The sequence below is a fragment of the Hevea brasiliensis genome, chromosome 11, assembly GCF_030052815.1.
Source record: "Hevea brasiliensis isolate MT/VB/25A 57/8 chromosome 11, ASM3005281v1, whole genome shotgun sequence".
Lineage (NCBI taxonomy): Eukaryota > Viridiplantae > Streptophyta > Magnoliopsida > Malpighiales > Euphorbiaceae > Hevea > Hevea brasiliensis.
In genome coordinates, this window is record NC_079503.1 from 57,725,817 (window position 1) to 57,748,044 (window position 22,228).

The window sequence follows — 22,228 nt, forward strand, 5'->3', positions numbered from 1 at the left end:
TAGAGAAATTTTCAGTATTTGCATTAATTTGATCTTTGCTGTATTTTTCAGGTGTTTCTAAAGTTGTGGGTCTCCAAATTGAGTGCTGTTTAATTCATTAAAAAGCTAAGTTAGAGCACTACAAATGAGAAAGAGGGACCAAAGCTCAAATCAGTCTCCAAAGTTGTCAAAATGAGCTATGGATCTATCACAAAAGCCCACACTTGATGTGTCACGACCAGTCTTGGGATTTATTTTATATCTAGAGCTCTGGAGGTCCAAATGAAGCAAACATAGGCCCAATTGAACCTTAAGAACCACCTCTACAATTTCTATGAAGGGTTGGAAGATCATCTTTGGGCAGCACCTTTGGGCATGATTTGTGATTTTATAAAGATTTTGTAAATCAACACCTTTGGGCTTGATTTTATAAAGATCATCTTTGGGCAGCACCTTCAAGACCATGAGCAGACCTTCAGAATACCTTCATTCTCCATTCATGTCCATAGTTTTAGATTCCTCCATTTTATTTTTCTTTTGTAAGCCATGATGAGTGGCTAAGTTTTTAAATTCAGTTCAAGGGATTCTAGTTCTTATGTATGATTTGTGAGACCAGGTTCTCAATTTAAATTATGTCTTTTTGAATATCTATTGTTTCTTGATTTTATTATTTTTGATCTATTGAATAATTTGCTAAAAAGGCCTATTAGTTAATTGTTTGATGTGATCAATTACTAGTTCATCTTTATAATCCGTAATTATTGTGTAAGATTGAATGTGAGTAGCAATTAGGTTTTATTGATTATGATCCAAGTTTTTGATAATAACCTAAGGAAACAACAGGGTGAATTAAATGATTTATGCTTTATAAATCGTTATTCAAGCTTAACTACTTCCTGTTCTTAAAGCAGTTATTAATCTGATGAGGATTGCTTAATACAAATTCAGTTAATAATTAGAGTCAACAAGAGTGCTGGGCTCGAATTAATGAGTATAGGGAAGTTAGGGGTTTTACCTTGCTGTTTGGTAAATCTTTGTTAAGTATTCAATAAGAGATAATTGTATTTCTTTTGCTATGATCGAGTCATGCATTGGAATGCGAATTACCTTAGACTGAAATTTGTTTAAATTAAGAGTTTCATATTTAAATTTAGTTCTTTAATTTCTGAACTTGATTTCTTCTGATTTAGTGTTACAACCCCTCCTTCCAACCTTTGTTCTTTTTCTATTACACAAGTGCATGAAATTTAGTAATTCAGTCTCTAGGGTTTGACCTAGATTACAACTTATTGCAAAAAATATTTCATTACTGGTAATTTCAGTTAATTTTTTGTGGAATCGGCAACCATCAGAAATTTTGGCACCATTGCTGGGGACTGAAAGTTTATTGGGTTTCGTGTTTTTAGTGTTAGGATATTTTATTATTAACTCTGTTTGTGAAGTATTGTTGTTTTTAGGTTTTTGGTGAAAATTACGATGTTACTATTTATTAACAGATTTTTGGTTGAATTAAGAGGGTGCTTTATACTTATTTTGAAGAAAATGACGTTCTGATCAAGACCAATCAATCCATAGGATTCTTTGGCACCACCCTCTTGAGGCCAAATTCCATCGTTTTCTAGGGTTTTGAGGCATTTTTCTATTTTTACTTTGATTTTTTTTTTGTTTATGACATGAACTTCTCAATCTGGTGAGTTGCTCTTTGATCCAGAAGTAGAAAAAATAGCTAAACAGTTGAGAAAATTAGCTAAGCAAGCTAAGCAAATTTCGAGTACATTTGAAGGAGTCTAATCTCCAAGGGAATTAAGTTCAGATTCAGATTCAGATTCTGAAAACGAAACCATGGCTGCTTAAACTTTAAAAGAGTTGGCTACTTCTTATCTAAATCAACAGCCTTTGTGTATTTAATACTCTGCTTTAAATGTTGCTTTTGAGTTAAAATCTGGACTAATCCATTTATTGCCTAAGTTTCATAGTCTTTCAGGTGAGGATCCACATAAGCATTTAAAGGAATTTTATGTTATGTGTTCTAGCATGAAACCTCAAGGAGTTTTAGAGTACCAGATTAAGCTTCGAGCTTTCCATTTTTCACTGGAAGGCACAGCTAAGGATTGGTTGTATTATCTTCCTTCTGGATTTGTCAACTCATGGAATGAGATGAAGTGGATATTTTTGGAGAAGTATTTTCCTGCTTCCTGTGTTGCCAACATAAGAAAAGAAATTTGTGGCATTTGGCAGTACAATGGAGAGAGTTTGTATGAGTATTGGGAGCGATTTAAGAAGTTGTGTGCAAGCTGTCCCCACCATTAGTGAGCAGCTTTTGTGTAACACCTCTCACCCGTCTATAGTGTAGCCGAGTAAGGCGTGCCACACGGAGTGCCGAAGCACTGTATCTTATCTTATTATATTTTCTAAATACTCATTTTAGTAATTCAGATAGCTTTTGTAAGAAATTTCTATCATTTTATGTTATTATTTAAAACCTTGCTTGATTTGAGTTTTCACACATTTTATAGAAAATCCAGCAGAGTGCTGGCTGTAATTTAGAAAAATAGTTCTTCAAAACCTGTTAAAAACAATTCCAAAATAATACTCAAATTCTCAAACTCAATTTATCTCAAGACAATCTCAAAATTTATCAGAAGTCTCAACAGTTTATCATAATCTCAATATTTCATTCACATTACTTCCATAATTTTATTCATACCATAATAATCTCAAATAAATAAAAAAATACTCAAATTTTATTTAATTACAAAATATACAGATATTTACATAAACTTTAAATTTCATAAATTTACAAGGTACATGGTAAAGGCCAAGTCTGCTATAAAATACAAAATACTAAATGCACCTAATATCCTACCAAGCATGCATTGTAGTGTAGGTGACTCTGGACTCCTGCAAATCTATCTAATCACTTGGCCTAAGGTTTGCTGGGCTCCCCAGCTATGTCTCCAGTACCTATGCGTAGCAAAAAGTGACGCACTAAGCAATACTGCTTAATGGTACCAATAATAAAATAGAAATAAAATAAAATAAAATAAATATTTATGCAATTTTGATGTCAATTTCTTTTGCAGTCTAATATTTCAGTAATCTTTAGTAAGATTATTAATTTAATACTTTTTATGTCTTTATTTGGTAATAATTTATTAAGACTGAATTTAGTTGCCCAAGTAACCTAACAACTGATCGGACTGGATAAATAGGAAAACTGGCACTGGATACCAAGTACCTCAGGCCATCACACCATCAGTCACAAAGTGTCTCCCGATGTGCAGACAGAACGGCTATTAAGCCATAAAAGTCATTAGGCACAAGGCCAAGCATATCAACATAATCAGAACAACCACAGGCTATTATATCACAGAATGGCATAATAGGCCATAAAACACAGAATGGCGTGAAGCCATATGCAGTACTACTATCAGAACTCAATTGGCATGCCAACCTATCCAAACCAATCATACTAGGCATACTAGGGCATATTACAAAGTTAATGTTTAATTCTTTGTATTTAATTTTTATTGGTTACTATTTATTTTACTAGTCAACCAAAATGTTGACTTTTCACATACAATAGGTAAGTTGGTTTTTATATCACCAACATGTCACATTTTACATTCCACATATGTTGGCATTTGCTTCCAATTTCATTTCAAAGCTTATTGCACTTTATTTCAATTTTTCAAATTTTGTTATGCTATCTTGACTTAGCTAAATGACCTAATTTCCTTAATTTTTGGGTTCTGATCAAAATAGCAATATTGTAGGTCTATGTCTTATTGAAATTTTGGCACTGATTTCATGTCATTTGGAGCTCTATGGACCAAGTTATGATCTTTTTATCAAAGCTGAACAGATTGCATTTGTTTAGCAAATTCTAGTCAATTTCAATTCTGGACAGATTTGGTACCCCAAATTGGGCAAGCAATTTAACTTGGTTAATGACATTTTTGGGTTCTGTGATCTTCACAAAAGTTGTAGCCCTATGTTTAATATTTCTAATGGTAAAAATTTCAGGTCATTTGAACCTATCTACAGTGAGATATGGCCAAATGAATGAACATTGTTTATTTGGTCAAAATTTGGTCACAATTGGCAATCCGGATTAGGTCAATTTTGAGGTCACTTTTTAGGCAGAATTTTGGCAAGGTTTCTACATGAAAGTTGGTGCATTATAGGTCTAGTTTTGCCTCCAAATTGGCCTCATACCAATTGGGGTCACACATATTAGGTTATGGCTCAAAACACAATCTACCCTCAACCAATTCTCAATTTGCATAAACAATTACACTTCTAATTAAATTTCTCCAACTCCAAAACATCCAATTGCATACATAGCACTTCTAATATCATTCATCAATTCTCAAATTGGTCCATTCCTAGTAGTTTACACAAGTCCACAATATTCAATATAAAACCCTAAATCAAATGGTCAAAGTCAATAATGTATACATAAAAACTATTAACTAATACATGTAACTTCAATTAGCAACATGTATTACACTTCCAATAATCCATCAACACCATAATTCTATTAGTAGTATGCCCTAGAGCATATCATTTAGTATGTATCTTGTATATATTTTATTAATAAAAAGGCATTTTCACTTTTCCGTTTATATAATATATTTATGTGTAATAGAAAAGGTCCATTCATATTTTGTTAGAAATTCTATTCTTAAGTTGTTAAGAATATGAGTGACAGTATTTCTAGCACAAAGTATCATAAATTGGTTCACAATCATGGATACTTCACAATAAGGACATGACTTATCCAGAAAGATTGAATTCATGTTTGCTCCAATGTATTTATGTGAGATATAAATAATATGGAATGGTGAGTCTCATGCCATATAACAAACATGATAGGCACTTATACATGATAAGTAGGCCGAACCAGTAACATTTATGACAAGCACATGGAGTTTACTCTTGTTAATGTATTGTCATAAATCATATCAGTGCATATAATCTTTAGACCTGAGATAGCACAGTTATCTTATATATAGGTGGTTTGAGTTTGATACTGCTCTCATACTTGTACTGTGTATGGGTATATGGGCACGTGTTAGCTCCTACTAGTTATATATGGAGGTAGGTGTTGATTAAGATGGAATCTGTTACCCTAAGTAAATAGGAATAAAATCCTATGTTCATTTAATTGTTCTTGATATTTCAAGTTCCTGGATTGTTCTTGATGTTTCAAGTTCCTGGCCAAGACAAATAGATTTAATTAGAAAAGAGTTTCTGAAGAAAAAATCTTTTTAATCAAGAACTGGAATTAAAAAAGAACATAATATTCATAGCAAATGGGGTTTGATATAAACCATTACTCCAGCTCAAATTAGGATTTTGTAATAGAGAGATTCTAGTGCATGGTAACATGTGATTATAGGTTCATTTAAGGTAATCCTTATTACTAATTGGGTGGCTATGGCATGCTATGCTAGGTGTTAACCATAGTCTATGAGCTGCATAAAATGATTTAGAGAAATCATTTATGGTAAGAAAGAGTTCTGATGATATTAAGAGTTGATATCATATCTCATTGCCAATTAGTGATGAGCCTAGAGAGTCATACATACACAAGTAATCACCAAATTAAATATAATTTAATTAATTAGTTAAAGAGTTTAATTGAATAATTAAATAGGTTTTGTTTACAATTAGATTGCAAAGTCTCTAGCATGGCTTGAAACCAAATCTAGGTTAATGGATGTATAGCATAAGTTAAATTTATATTTAAAGTGTTTAAATATGAATTTAATTATGAGAAATTAATTAATAGATATTAATTAATTAATTTTTATTTGATATAAATTGATTAGAAGAAGGGAAATAATTATTTTGGGTTGAGAACACAAAATTAAGATACAGGAGTATTTTGGTCATTTGATAGGGTGACATGTGGCACCATGAGATGGTGACACATGACACTACATATAAGCTTGCCAATTGTCTTTTAATCATGTAAGATGATCAAAGACAAGATTAAATCTTAGTTTGACACTTGGCACAATGTGATTGGGTCAATTAAACTAAGTGCCAATCAGAAGGTGAGATGTGGCAAGGGTTTTAAGGGGTGACCTAGCTATATAATATGTTGTTATGAAAGAGTAAAATTGTAACACCCTCCCGGTAGCAACTCCGTACATTCTACTGTTCCGGTGACCGGTGTTGGTCCGGACAGCTAGAACGTCCGGAAAAAAATATTTAAACTAAAGTAAGGAACCATAATTAATTCAAATATTAGTAAGAAAAATTTAGTAAAAATTTTAGAAATAAAATACAACCAAGTTAAACGAGCCGGTGCCCTAGCGAGGGGTAACTCAGAGGGAAGTTGCGGTTCTCGCAACGAGGAGCCCTAGACCCGGGGGAAAAATTATAAAATAATTTTTGGGACTCCAGAGAAGGGTTATTGAGGTTCCCATGGCATTAGAATGCCAAGAAAATACCTAGAAAAATTTTTCAATCGGTACAGACAATTTTGACCCGTTAAGCCAAACGGAGGGCATTTTGGTCATTTCGCCTTCAGAGGTGATTTTTGGCCGACTTGTCCAGTTAAGTCAATAATTAATATCACATAAAATATGAAGAAACATCACTAAAAATTAAATTGAAATTGAGTAGTGATGAAAAGAAAAGAAAAAACAAAATAAAGCAATTTGTGACATCACATGATGTCACTCACTTACTCCCAACCAATCACAAGTTAACAAGCTTTCTTAAATCACTTAAAAGAGACAAATGGACCTAAAAATTCTGCTCTTCTTCTTCTTCTTCTTCCTCCAATACGTGACCTCTTCCATAGCTAAGCATATTCAAGCTTTTCAAAGCTTGATTCACCCATTTCTACCCAACAAAATCATAACCTAGCTTCACAAAAAAATTAACCTAGCAACTTGAGCAACCTCTAGGCAGCCAAAAGAGGAAGAAATAAAGGAGTTTGGGTGGCTGGAAATTCTGCCCCATTCAAGGTTAGTGCACATATACACCTAAAGCTCTTTATTTCTATGTTAAAGACTTGAAATAAGTAAGGATTTGTAATTAAAATGAATAAAAACTATGTGTATGTATGCCATCAATTTCGGCTGCCCCTAAGTAAGGAACAAGAATGAGTGCTTTGATGGGCTTGGAGTGCACTAGGGATTATGTTTAAAGTAAGTAAATATGACTATAATGGATTAGTTAGTTAATTAAAGCATGTTGTGAAAATTCATATGGGAATTAGGGTTTTGAGAAGTGAAAATTTGACTTGGCTTAGGAAATTGTTAGAGAACATTTTAATGGTCAATTAGTGACCATTTTAGGTAAGTTGACCACAATTTGGACTGAAAAATAGCATGGCCAAGTGAATGTGTAGGCTGCCTAAGGACAAAGGGCAGAGTGATCAAATTTCAGTCCACTTGGACTGCCATATCTTGGGCTGTGTTGGTCCAATTGGTGTTTGGCCAATTGGACATGAAACTAGGCTTATAATGGCACATTTTTTCTGAAGAAACCATGCCCAAAAGACCAAAGCAAGAGGACCAAAACTTGGCCCCAATCCGGATACCCTGCAAACAGCCCCTGCAGAAATGACCAAATGAACAGTAACTGTTCATTTGGCCATAACTCACTGTAGATATGGTCAATTGACCTGAAATTTTTACAGCAACAAGATAAGATATAGACAAACAACTTTCATGAGGGACACCAATCTAAATTATGCCATTAACCTAATCAAATCATTGAGCAAAGTGAAGTTTACTGTACTGAGATTTCCAGAATTTTCATTTGAGCAGTAATGTTTGGATGGCTACAAATCTCTCTAGAAAACTCGGATTTAGGCGATTCTTGAACCGAAGAAAACCTAAGGCATAGTAGAACATTTCATATGAAGAAAGTTAGGCCAAATTATGAACTTAACTTGATCAAATTACTGACCAAAGTTGGACCAAAATCTGCCAAAACCCAAAAGTGCAGCATGAACAGTGCACGTGAACAGTAAACTTATTTTGGCCATAACTTGAGCTACAAAACTCCAAATGGAGTGATTCAAAAAAGGAAATTCAACTAGACAGAATAAGGAACAACTTTCATGTTTACCATTTCCTCAAATTCCCACTGTAAAAATAACAAATGGAACAGTAAAGATGAAGCACCAAATCTGAAAATTTTGTTCAATTAGCATTAAGCTTAGAAATGGTATTGGCAACCAATACCAACAAGTTTTAAATACAAAATATGGTATGTTTGGGGTGTTAAAACCAATACACCTATTTTTTATCCAAAAGTCAACATTTTTGTTGACCAATGAGGTGAATAGTGACACCAAAACCAAAAATTGGCAATTTTGCCAAAATGACCTAAGCTTTGAGAAAGTGACCAAAACCAACAAGTTTTAAATACAAAATGTGGTATGTTGGGAGTACTAAAACCGATGTACTTATTGTTTATACAAAAGTCAACATTTTAGTTGACTAATGAAATGAATAGTGACATGAAAACTTGAAATTCAAAAATTGTGAAACTTAAAAGTGCAAAATGCCCTAGTAGGCTTAATGTGATTGGTTTGGATAGATTGGCATGCCAATAGGGTATTGTTTTAGCAGTACTGCGAAAGGCTTTATGCCTGTATTCATGACTTTTATGCCCGTATTCATGGATTTTATGCCCGTATGCATGGCTTTTATGCCCGATTATGTGATATCATGGCTTTTTAGCCATACTGACTGCATACATGGTTGATGTTCTGCGTCCCATAGTATGACGGCCCGAGGCACCGCGGTGTCCAGTGCCAACGACCCGTTATCCAGTCCAGTCGTTCAGTATAGGTTACCTGGGCATGGAAAAGTATAACTATAATTGAACTGATTGTTAAAGAAAATACAAAAATTAAATATCAGGAATGATTATGATAGAATACAAAGAAACTCAAGATCATGAAGAAAATAATTAACAAAATGCATGAAGAAGTTAATATCTTAAAACGTAATTAGCCCTCGACCAAACATTAAGTTGGTAATTATTCAGTTCTTATGAACACAATGGCTAAGAAATTATGATTTTTATTAGCATATTATATTTTCTTGTATTATTGGCACCACTAAGCTTTATGCTTAGCGCGTCGCTTTTGCAACGCGTAGGTACTGAAGATTTGGACAGAGGGCCCGGTAGACCACAGATTGGGTAAGGCCATTCACAGTTCTGCATAGCGTCCGTGTCACCTCACAGACTACAGTGCATTGGTAGGACACTAGGTCCCATCTTGTATTTTGAGATTTTTGAAAATTTGGTAATTAAACTCTTATTTTATCATGTGTATTTGAAACAAATGTAATATAATTTTGTATTAATGTAAGTACTTGTAAATTGTGATTATAAATCACATGTGAGAATTTATTTATGATTTGAGTCTAATAATGATGTGAAATGAATGAATGAATGACAAATAGAGGAATTGTTAAGAAAATTGTGTTTGTGAAAGGAAAAGTGAATACATAACTGTGACTTGTACACGATTATCACATGAGATGAATGATTGAGAAATGAATGGTGAAAAATGTTGAGATTTTGATATTGAAGTTTGAGAGTGATGAGATGATTGAATATGATCATAGGAAGTGTTTTCACAGGTTCCGAAGAACTGTTTTCTCCATTTTTAGCCGGTATTCTGCCGGATTTTCTATAAAATTCTCGGAACCTCAAGTAAATTATGATTTCGATAAATGGCTTAAATAAATTATATTTCACAAGTTATATTCAAAACTATGATAAAAATGAATTAAGATAAAATAGAGTGCTCCGGCACACTGAGTGGCATAACTTGCTCAGCTACACTGTAGTCGGGTAAGGGGTGTCACATTTAGTGGTATCAGAGCGCGGTTTAGGCGTTTCTGGACCTAGATAGATTGCATATCATGCATTGCATTCATATGAGTCGAGGTGACACTATTGCAGATCTATATTTCTTGTTTACTTTAGGTTAGGGTATGGAATAAGAGAGTGAAGAGACAATGAGATAGCGAATGGAAATAAGAAGGAGACTATATTTAAGATGAAAAAGGATGAGTACATAACTGTTTGAGGATAGGATTGAGACTAAGGAGAAAGTGAAGTAGGATAACACGGAAAGGTGAAGAAATAAAGAGGTATTAGCTCCTTGGCTATTTACATTGGGTAAATTTCGAGGACGAAATTTAAATTAGAGGGGAAGAGTTGTAACACCCTCCTGGTAGCAACTCCGTACATTCTCTTTACTGGTGACGATTGTCGGTCCATACCTAGAACGTCCGGAAAAAAATATTTAAACTAAAGTAAGGAACCATAATTAATTCAAATATTAGTAAGAAAAATTTAGTAAAAATTTTAGAAATAAAATACAACCAAGTTAAACGAGTATGCCCTAGCAGGGTAACTCGAGAGGAAGTTGCGGTTCTCGCAACGAGGAGCCCTAGACCCGGGGAAAAAATTATAAAATAATTTTTGGGACTCCAGAGAAGGGTTATTGAGGTTCCCATGGCATTAGAATGCCAAGAAAATACCTAGAAAAAATTTTCAATCGGTACAAATAATTTTGACCCGTTAAGCCAAACGGAGGGCATTTTGGTCATTTCGGCTTCAGAGGTGATTTTTGGCCGACTTGTCCAGTTAAGTCAATAATTAATATCACATAAAATATGAAGAAACATCACTAAAAATTAAATTGAAATTGAGTAGTGATGAAAAGAAAAGAAAAATCAAAATAAAGCAATTTGTGACATCACATGATGTCACTCACTTACTCTCAACCAATCACAAGTTAACAAGCTTTCTTAAATCACTTAAAAGAGACAAATGGACCTAAAAATTCTGCTCTTCTTCTTCTTCTTCCTCCAATACGTGACCTCTTCCATAGCTAAGCATATTCAAGCTTTTCAAAGCTTGATTCACCCATTTCTACCCAACAAAATCATAACCTAGCTTCACAAAAAAATTAACCTAGCAACTTGAGAAACCTCTAGGCAGCCAAAAGCGGAAGAAATAAAGGAGTTTGGGTGGCTGGAAATTCTGCCCCATTCAAGGTTAGTGCACATATACACCTAAAGCTCTTTATTTCTATGTTAAAGACTTGAAATAAGTAAGGATTTGTAATTAAAATGAATAAAAACTATGTGTATGTATGCCATCAATTTCGGCTGCCCCTAAGTAAGGAACAAGATTGAGTGTTTTGATGGGCTTGGAGTGCACTAGGGATTATGTTTAAAGTAAGTAAATATGACTATAATGGATTAGTTAGTTAATTAAAGCATGTTGTGAAAATTCATATGGGAATTAGGGTTTTGAGAAGTGAAAATTTGACTTGGCTTAGGAAATTGTTAGAGAACATTTTAATGGTCATTTAGTGACCATTTTAGGTAAGTTGACCACAATTTGGACTGAAAAATAGCATGGCCAAGTGAATGTGTAGGCTGCCTAAGGACAAAGAAAGAGGATCAAATTTCAGTCCACTTGGACTGCCATATCTTGGGCTGTGTTGGTCCAATTGGTGTTTGGCCAATTGGACATGAAACTAGGCTTATAATGGCACATTTTTGCTGAAGAAACCATGCCCAAAAGACCAAAGCAAGAGGACCAAAACTTGGCCCAAATCCGGATACCCTGCAAACAGCCCCTGCAGAAATGACCAAATGAACAGTAACTGTTCATTTGGCCATAACTCACTGTAGATATGGTCAATTGACCTGAAAGTTTTACAGCAACAAGATAAGATATAGACAAACAACTTTCATGAAGGACACCAATCTAAATTATTCCATTAACCTAATCAAATCATTGAGCAAAGTGAAGTTTATCAGATCGAGATTTCTAGAATTTTCATTTGAGCAGTAATGTTTGGATGGCTATAACTCTCTCTAGAAAACTCGGATTTAGGCGATTCTTGAACCGAAGAAAACCTAAGGCATAGTAGAACATTTCATATGAAGAAAGTTAGGCCAAATTATGAACTTAATTTGATCAAATTACTGACCAAATTTGGACCAAAATCTGCCAAAACCCAAAAGTGCAGCATGAACAGTGCACGTGAACAGTAAACTTATTTTGGCCATAACTTGAGCTACAAAACTCCAAATGGAGTGATTCAAAAAAGGAAATTCAACTAGACAGAATAAGGAACAACTTTCATGTTTACCATTTCCTCAAATTCCCACTGTAAAAATAACAAATGGAACAGTAAAGATGAAGCACCAAATTTGAAAATTTTGTTCAATTAGCATTAAGCTTAGAAATGGTATTGGCAACCAATACCAACAAGTTTTAAATAAAAAATGTGGTATGTTTGGGGTGTTAAAACCAATACACCTATTTTTTATCCAAAATTCAACATTTTTGTTGACCAATGAGGTGAATAGTGACACCAAAACCAAAAATTGGCAATTTTGCCAAAATGACCTAAGCTTTGAGAAAGTGACCAAAACCAACAAGTTTTGAATACAAAATGTGGTATGTTGGGAGTACTAAAACCAATGTACCTATTGTTTATGCAAAAGTCAACATTTTAGTTGACCAATGAAATGAATAGTGACATGAAAACTTAAAATTCAAAAATTGTGAAACTTAAAAGTGCAAAATGCCCTAGTAGGCCTAATGTGATTGGTTTGGATAGATTGGCATGCCAATAGGGTATTGTTTTAGCAGTACTGCGAAAGGCTTTATGCCTGTATTCATGGCTTTTAAGCCCGTATTAATGGCTTTTATGCCCGTATGCATGGCTTTTATGCCCGATTATGTGATATCATGGCTTTTTAGCCATACTGATTGCATATATGGTTGACGTTCTGCGTCCCATAGTATGACGGCCCGAGGCACCGCGGTGTGCAGTGCCAACAACCCGTTATCCAGTCCAGTCGTTCAGTATAGGTTACTTGGGCATGGAAAAGTATAACTATAATTGAACTGATTGTTAAAGAAAATACAAAAATTAAATATCAGGAATGATTATGATAGAATACAAAGAAACTCAAGATCATGAAGAAAATAATTAATAAAATGCATGAAGAAGTTAATATCATAAAACGTAATTAGCCCTCGACTAAACATTAAGTTGGTAATTATTCAGTTCTTATGAACACAATGGCTAAGAAATTATGATTTTTATTAGCATATTATATTTTCTTGTATTATTGGCACCACTAAGCTTTATGCTTAGCGCGTCGCTTTTGCAACGCGTAGGTACTGAAGATTTGGACAGAGGGCCCGGTAGACCACAGATTGGGTAAGGCCATTCACAGTTCTGCATAGCGTCCATGTCACCTCACAGACTACAGTGCATTGGTAGGACACTAGGTCCCATCTTGTATTTTGAGATTTTTGTAAATTTGGTAATTAAACTCTTATTTTAACATGTGTATTTGAAACAAATGTAATATAATTTTGTATTAATGTAAGTACTTGTAAATTGTGATTATAAATCACATGTGAGAATTTATTTATGATTTGAGTCTAATAATGATGTGAAATGAATGAATGAATGACAAATAGAGGAATTGTTCAGAAAATTGTGTTTGTGAAAGGAAAAGTGAATACATAACTGTGACTTGTACACGATTATCACATGAGATGAATGATTGAGAAATGAATGGTGAAAAATGTTGAGATTTTGATATTGAAGTTTGAGAGTGATGAGATGATTGAATATGATCATAGGAAGTGTTTTCACAGGTTCCGAAGAACTGTTTTCTCCATTTTTAGCCGGTATACTGCCGGATTTTCTATAAAATTCTCGAAACCTCAAATAAATTATGATTTCGATAAATGGCTTAAATAAATTATATTTCACAAGTTATATTCAAAACTATAATAAAAATGAATTAAGATAAAATAGAGTGCTCCGGCACACTGAGTGGCATAACTTGCTCAGCTACACTGTAGTCGGGTAAGGGGTGTCAAATTTAGTGGTATCAGAGCGTGGTTTAGGCGTTTCTGGACCTAGATAGATTGCATATCATGCATTGCATTCATATGAGTCGAGGTGACACTATTGCAGATCTGTATTTCTTGTTTACTTTAGGTTAAGGTATGGAATAAGAGAGTGAAGAGACAATGAGATAGCGAATGGAAATAAGAAGGAGACTATATTTAAGATGAAAAAGGATGAGTACATAACTGTTTGAGGATAGGATTGAGACTAAGGAGAAAGTGAAGTAGGCTAACACGGAAAGGTGAAGAAATAAAGAGGTATTAGCTCCTTGGCTATTTACATTGGGTAAATTTCGAGGACGAAATTTAAATTAGAGGGGAAGAGTTGTAACACCCTCCCGGTAGCAACTCCGTGCATTCTACATTTCCGGTCCAGATGTCGGACTAGAACGTCCGGAAAAAAATATTTAAACTAAAGTAAGGAACCATAATTAATTCAAATATTAGTAAGAAAAATTTAGTAAAAATTTTAGAAATAAAATACAATCAAGTTAAACGAGCCGGTGCCCTAGCGAGGGGTAACTCAGAGGGAAGTTGCGGTTCTCGCAACGAGGAGCCCTAGACCCGGGGGAAAAATTATAAAATAATTTTTGGGACTCCAGAGAAGGGTTATTGAGGTTCCCATGGCATTAGAATGCCAAGAAAATACCTAGAAAAATTTTTCAATCGGTACAGACAATTTTGACCCGTTAAGCCAAACGGAGGGCATTTTGGTCATTTCGCCTTCAGAGGTGATTTTTGGCCGACTTGTCCAGTTAAGTCAATAATTAATATCACATAAAATATGAAGAAACATCACTAAAAATTAAATTGAAATTGAGTAGTGATGAAAAGAAAAGAAAAATCAAAATAAAGCAATTTGTGACATCACATGATGTCACTCACTTACTCCCAACCAATCACAAGTTAACAAGCTTTCTTAAATCACTTAAAAGAGACAAATGGACCTAAAAACTCTGCTCTTCTTCTTCTTCTTCTTCCTCCAATACGTGACCTCTTCCATAGCTAAGCATATTCAAGCTTTTCAAAGCTTGATTCACCCATTTCTACCCAACAAAATCATAACCTAGCTTCACAAAAAAATTAACCTAGCAACTTGAGCAACCTCTAGGCAGCCAAAAGAGGAAGAAATAAAGGAGTTTGGGTGGCTGGAAATTCTGCCCCATTCAAGGTTAGTGCACATATACACCTAAAGCTCTTTATTTCTATGTTAAAGACTTGAAATAAGTAAGGATTTGTAATTAAAATGAATAAAAACTATGTGTATGTATGCCATCAATTTCGGCTGCCCCTAAGTAAGGAACAAGAATGAGTGCTTTGATGGGCTTGGAGTGCACTAGGGATTATGTTTAAAGTAAGTAAATATGACTATAATGGATTAGCATATTATATTTTCTTGTATTATTGGCACCACTAAGCTTTATGCTTAGCGCGTCGCTTTTGCAACGCGTAGGTACTGAAGATTTGGACAGAGGGCCCGGTAGACCATAGATTGGGTAAGGCCATTCACAGTTCTGCATAGCATCCGTGTCACCTCACAGACTACAGTGCATTGGTAGGACACTAGGTCCCATCTTGTATTTTGAGATTTTTGTAAATTTGGTAATTAAACTCTTATTTTATCATGTGTATTTGAAACAAATGTAATATAATTTTGTATTAATGTAAGTACTTGTAAATTGTGATTATAAATCACATGTGAGAATTTATTTATGATTTGAGTCTAATAATGATGTGAAATGAATGAATGACAAATAGAGGAATTGTTAAGAAAATTGTGTTTGTGAAAGGAAAAGTGAATACATAACTGTGACTTGTACACGATTATCACTTGAGATGAATGATTGAGAAATGAATGGTGAAAAATGTTGAGATTTTGATATTGAAGTTTGAGAGTGATGAGATGATTGAATATGATCATAGGAAGTGTTTTTCACAGGTTCCGAAGAACTGTTTTCTCCATTTTTAGCCGGTATTCTGCCGGATTTTCTATAAAATTCTCGGAACCTCAAATAAATTATAATTTCGATAAATGGCTTAAATAAATTATATTTCACTAGTTATATTCAAAACTATGATAAAAATGAATTAAGATAAAATAGAGTGCTTCGGCACACTGAGTGGCATAACTTGCTCGGCTACACTGTAGTCGGGTAAGGGGTGTCACAAAAATAACAAGGCTACTATTCTTCTTTGGTGTCACCACCCAAAGGAGCCTCTCCCTCTCTTCTTCTTCATCTTTCATCAATTCAAAGAGAATTGCCAATATTCTCTTGAATTAAAATTGCTAGAAATCGTTTCTAGTGTCCTATATACATTTGTAATCTCTCAAAAGGCAAAACCTGAATTTTTAATTGATTGGAAAGGCTTGAGAAGCTATTCAAGGGGCCGGCATTGGTGATCTTGGTGTGGACAAGCTAGAGGGACAACATCTGGTATCCTAGGCGCATCGCAAAGGTGCCAAACACACTACAGTGCATCAAAAGGTTAAAATCTTAAATGGAAAATGTAGATCCAAAAACATATTAAAAGAGTGTTAATATGCTGTTTATCATTAAAATCAAATAGATAAAAATGAATCTTGCATGATGCATGTGACCCTAGATGAAAAATTTTTGAATTTAATGATCTAAACTTATGTTTTTCATGCTTCCACTCTTTCAATTGGTATCAGAGCCACTATATTTGCCATTTAGATTGTTGATTATATGATTTAATTGTGTGATTTGATCATGAGATGATTAAATTATTGCTGGTTGCAATGAAAAAGGCAACGGCTTGATGAAGGCTTTATATGTGCGCATAGTTTGCGCACTCCTTATGGTGCGCATGGTTTTGGGCAATCTTTGTGCAATTGTTGTATGATCTAATGCTCATAATTATGTCCATTTTATGTCTAATTAAATTGTTTAATTAGAGTTTTAATCACACAATTAAATTTTGATTCAAATATGAATTTTTAAATTTGTTTGAATTTGATTCAAATCTAAATTTTTAAATTTATTTGAATCATATTCAAATATAGTTTTTTAAGTTGAATATGAGATATTCAATTTAATTTAAGTATATATGCTTTACATAATTGTTAAATAGTGATATGCATGATGGATGATCATGGACAATAAAAGACCAATGTGATTGGATTTATTTCTTTTTATGTTTCTTTGGGTTGTAAATTAATTAATTAATTTTAATTTATTTTGGGCATGTATTATAAAGGTTGTACTATTTTTGGGTTGTAATTTCATTTATTTAGTTCTTGTAAATTCTCCTTGGTATGTCAAGGATTACTATGTAACTGGATTGTAAGAAGATCAAGGAGGTCAAGAGCATTGGTGGGACCAGTGGGAGGAATTCAAGATTAAGTGTTGATTATGTACTCCTTCAGTAACTCTTGTAATATGAATAATGAAATGCACCTAGGAATGCCCTGATTCAATTCTTGGTGGCTCAGAATTGAATCTCTTAGAAAGTCCATGATCATACCATATTTATTTATTATCTATGAATGCATGACATGTATGGGAATGTATGCAAGTGTATGATATATGCATGTTAATTGGATAATGTGCAAAGTGAGACCTTAATAGTAATTAGGATGACCACAAAATCTTCCAAACAAATGATTAAGTTGGAAATGCTATAATTAAAGTAATTATAACATGGGCCCTCCATTGGGGCAATTATTTTAAGAAATTTTAAATAGTTGCATATGATGCAATTAATTTAAGAGATTTTCTTAAGAATAATTATTAAGCATGAGATATTGTAAATATGTAAATGGTTTGGTGGCCAGTAATGGATGTGCCTGAGAACATTAAAATTATTTGCATGTTTACTGGTTCAATGGGATTAACTTAACTAATGCAAGATAAGTCAATAATGGATGTGCCTGAGATTTTGAGCATTAGGGGCTAGGTAAAAGATTGAACCTCACATGAGATGTGATGGGTAAGGAGTTGCTCACTTATAGTTTATTGTAATTCCAATAATGGATGTGCCTGAGGATGATCAATATGATTATAATAATTCAATCACCCACTAGAAATCCATCCAATTAGGATTTTCTTTTTCTACTTTGGAAGTGTAGGATTAGCTAAGTTAGTGGGAGGACCAATTTAATTAAAAGACCATAATCATTTTGGTTAATTACATGATGCATTTACTAATTAATCTGATTATTTTTTGCAATTAATTTTCTGATAATAATGAGCACAGAACAACCACCACCATCCAATATTCTTGCAAGTATACTTGATCGCCATAGGTTGACAGGACCTAATCTCTCTGATTGGCTAAGAAATTTGAAACTTGTCCTGAACCTTGAACATATAGGATATGTTCTAGACTCACAGGTTCCTGGTCCCTTACCTGTAGAGGCCACACAAGAGGAACATGAAACTTTGGACAAGTGGAAGGAGCATGATATGAGAGCCAAGTTTTACATGCTTGCTTCTATGAGTAATAAGTTACAGAAGCAGCATGAGAACATGCAGAGTGTGAGTGAGATCCTCCTTCACCTATAAGAGTTGTATGGTGAGCATAGCAGGAATGCTAGGTGTGAGATATCTAGACAGCTGTTTCACATGAGGATGTCTAAGGGACAGAATGTTGGGGATCATGTCCACAAGATGATTTGGCTGATTGAGCAGCTGGAACATCTTGAGTTTAACATGGATTTCCAACTGCAAACGGATTTGATTCTTCAGTCCCTTCCCAGTCCCTTCCTGAGTCTTTTGGACATGTTTTGTGTTTGAATAATATATTATATGTACCTGATGCTTTTAAAAGCATCATTTCGATATCTAGTTTCAATAGAGATGGTTATAAATTTCAGTTCACAGATGATGTTTGCAATATTTATTTTGGAAATAAATATGTTGGTTTAGGTTATATGAATGATGGTCTTTATTATTTGGATACTAATGACAAACACAAATTGAATGCAAGTGATCTAAATGAATGCAATGCCATGGTGAAAATCAACTCAAGTTCAAAATATATTTGGCACTTAAGGTTAGGTCATGTTGTAGAAGATAGGATTGCAAAACTGGAGAAAATGGGGATTCTATCCTTATTGGGTTCTGAACCTACTCCAACCTGTGAATCCTGCCTTCAGGGCAAAATGACTAGATCACCCTTTGTAGGACAATGGCTAAGAGTTGAAAATATTTTGGAGCTAATACATAGTAATGTATGTGGTCTATTTAAAGAAATGGCTAGAAGTAGTTTTCATTATTTTATTACCTTCACTGATGATAAATCAAGGTTTTGGGTATTTGTATTTGATGAAATACAAACATGAATCCTTTGAAAAGTTCAAAGAATTTAAATCTAAAGTAGAAAATCAAACGGGAAAGAGTATTAAAGCCCTTCGATCAGATCGTGGAGGTGAACACTTGAGTACTGAATTTGATGAATACTTGAGAGAGCATGACATTGTTTCCCAGCTGACTCCTCCAGGAATGCCATAGCTGAATGGTGTATATGAAAGGAGAAATCGTACCCTATTGGATATGATACGTAGTGTGATGAGCTATACTAATATGCCAATCTCCTTTTGGGGATTTGCATTAGAATCAGCTTTGCATATTCTGAATAGGATTCCATCAAAATCAGTATCTTCCACACCTTATGAGATATGGCATGGAAGAAAACTAAGTCTTAAGCATGTTAAGATTTGGGGTTGTCCAGCTTATATAAAAAAGCTAAACATTGATAAATTGGAAACCAGATCAGAAAAGGGTCGATTTGTTGGATATCCAAAAGATAGTTTTGGATATTATTTTTAATTACCTACATCACAAAAGGTTGTGGTAAGTAGAGGAAGGCAAAGGAAGGAGGCAAAGGAAGGCAGATAGAGTTAGAATTGGAGAATTATAACCAACCAACAGATCAGATGGATATAGATCCATTTAGTCAACCTACACCTATTGATGAAACATCTATAGCTGTTCCTCGTAGAACAACTAGGGTATCTCACCCACCAGTGAGATATGGTTTCCTTCATAAAGAAGAACAAGAGTTGTCTGCTCATGAAGAAGTAGATCATGGAGATGATCCACTTACCTATGGAGAAGCTATATCAGATATAGAATCTTCAAAATGGATTGATGCTATGAAATTCGAGATTGATTCCATGTATAAGAATCAAGTTTGGGATTTTGTTGACCCACCTGAAGGTATTGTACCTATAGGGAACAAATGGGTTTTCAAGAAGAAAATTGGTTCTGATGGAAAGGTAGAGACTTATAAGGTAAGGCTAGAAGCGAAAGGGTTTCGCCAAAGGCAAGGAATTGACTATGAGGAAACTTTCTCGCCTATTGCCATGCTTAAATCAATTAGGATTCTATTAGCAATAGTTGTATACTATGATTATGAGATTTGACAGATGGATGTCAAAATAGCTTTTCTCAATGGATACATTGAAGAAAACATTTTCATGGAACAACCTAGGGGTTTTGAATCTCAAGATGGTTCCAAAGTATGCAAGCTAAAGCGATTCATTTATGAGTTGAAACAAGTTTCGAGGAGTTGGAACATCCATTTCGATAAAGCCATTAAGTCATTTAGTTTTATCAAAAATGAGGATGAGCCATGTGTATATAAGAATGTTAGTGATAGTGCTGTCACTTTCCTTGTCTTATATGTGGATGATATTTTGTTGATGGGTAATGACACAGGTATGTTGACAATTGTAAAGGTATGGTTGTCAAATACTTTCTCCATGAAAGACTAAGGGGAGGCAACCTATATTATTGGGATTCTCATCCATAGAGATAGAGCGAAAAGAATAATTGGTTTATCCCAAAGTCTATACTTGGAAAAGGTATTAAAGAGGTTTAACATGCTTGATTCCAAGAGAGGATTGTTACCAGTGAGACATGGTATCCACCTTTCTAAAGAGATGTCTCTAAAGAAACCTAAAGAAAGAGATAAAATGGCTTGGATTCCATATGCTTCGGCTATTGAAAGTTTGATGTATGCAATGTTGTGTACTAGGCCAGATATCACATATGCGATTAGTTTGACTACCAGGTACCAATCCAATCTAGGTTTGGAACACTGGATAGCTGTCAAGAATATCCTTAAGTACTTAAGAAGAACTAAGGATTTATTCTTGATTTATAGAGGTGGAGACTTGCAATTGGATGGTTATACTAATTCTGATTTTCAATCAGATATCGATGATAGAAAGTCTACCTTTAGGTATGTGTTCGTTTGTAATGGAGGTGTAGTCAATTGGAAGAGTTCCAAATAGAGTACGACTGTAGATTCCACTATAGAGGCTGAGTATATTGCTGCATCAGATGCTGCAAAGGAAGCTATTTGGATAAAGAAGTTTGTGACAGAACTTGTAGTAGTTCCTTCCATTGAGTTAGCAGTTCCACTCTACTGTGACAACAGTGGTCATACAGGCTAAGGAACCCCTGTCTCACCAGAAGTCTAAACACATAGAAAAGCGCTACCACATTATTAGAGAAATAGTTGGGCAAAGCGATATAGCCATGCAGAAAATAGCATCAGCTGAAAATCCAGCTGATCCATTCACTAAGCCTATGTCACAAACTCAGCTAAACTGACATCTTAAGAAGATGGGTCTAAGATATTGTAATGAATGGCTCTGGTGCTAGTGGGAGTTTGTTAGTAGTATGCCCTCGAGCATATCATTTAGTATGTATCTTGTACATGTTTTATTAATAAAAAGGCATTTTCACTTTTCCATTTACATAATATATTTATGTGTAATAGAAAAGGTCCATTGATATTTTGTTAGAAATTCTATTATTAAGTTGTTAAGAATATGAGTGACAGTATTTCTAGCACAAAGTATCGTAAATTGGTTCACAATCATGGATACTTCACAATAAGGACATGACTTATCCAGAAAGATTGTATTCATGTTTGTTCCAATGTATTTATATGAGATATAAATAAGATGGAATGGTGAGTCTCATGCCATATAACAAACATGATAGGCACTTATACATGATAAGTAGGCCGAACCAGTGACATTTATGACAAGCACATGGAGTTTACTCTTGTCAATGTATTGTCATAAATCATATCAGTGCATATAATCTTTAGACCTGAGATAGCACAGTTATCTTGTATATAGGTGGTTTGAGTTTAATATTGCTTTCATACTTGTACTGTGTATGGGTATATGGGCATGTGTTGGCTCCTACTAGTTATATATGGAGGTAGGTGTTGATCAAGATGGAATCTGTTACCCTAAGTAAATAGGGATAAAATCCTATGTTCATTTAATTGTTCTTTGTAACACTCTCACTGTAGT

At 34.2% G+C, this 22,228-nt stretch overlaps 1 non-coding gene across 1 annotated transcript; it reads right to left on the reverse strand.

The window, feature by feature from the left end:
* Positions 1-2,184: 2,184 nt before the first annotated feature.
* LOC131170764 (small nucleolar RNA R71) lies at positions 2,185-2,291 on the reverse strand. Its single transcript, XR_009141532.1, has one exon. It is a non-coding gene; the product is annotated as a small nucleolar RNA R71 (small nucleolar RNA).
* Between the last annotated feature and the right edge of the window lie 19,937 nt (positions 2,292-22,228).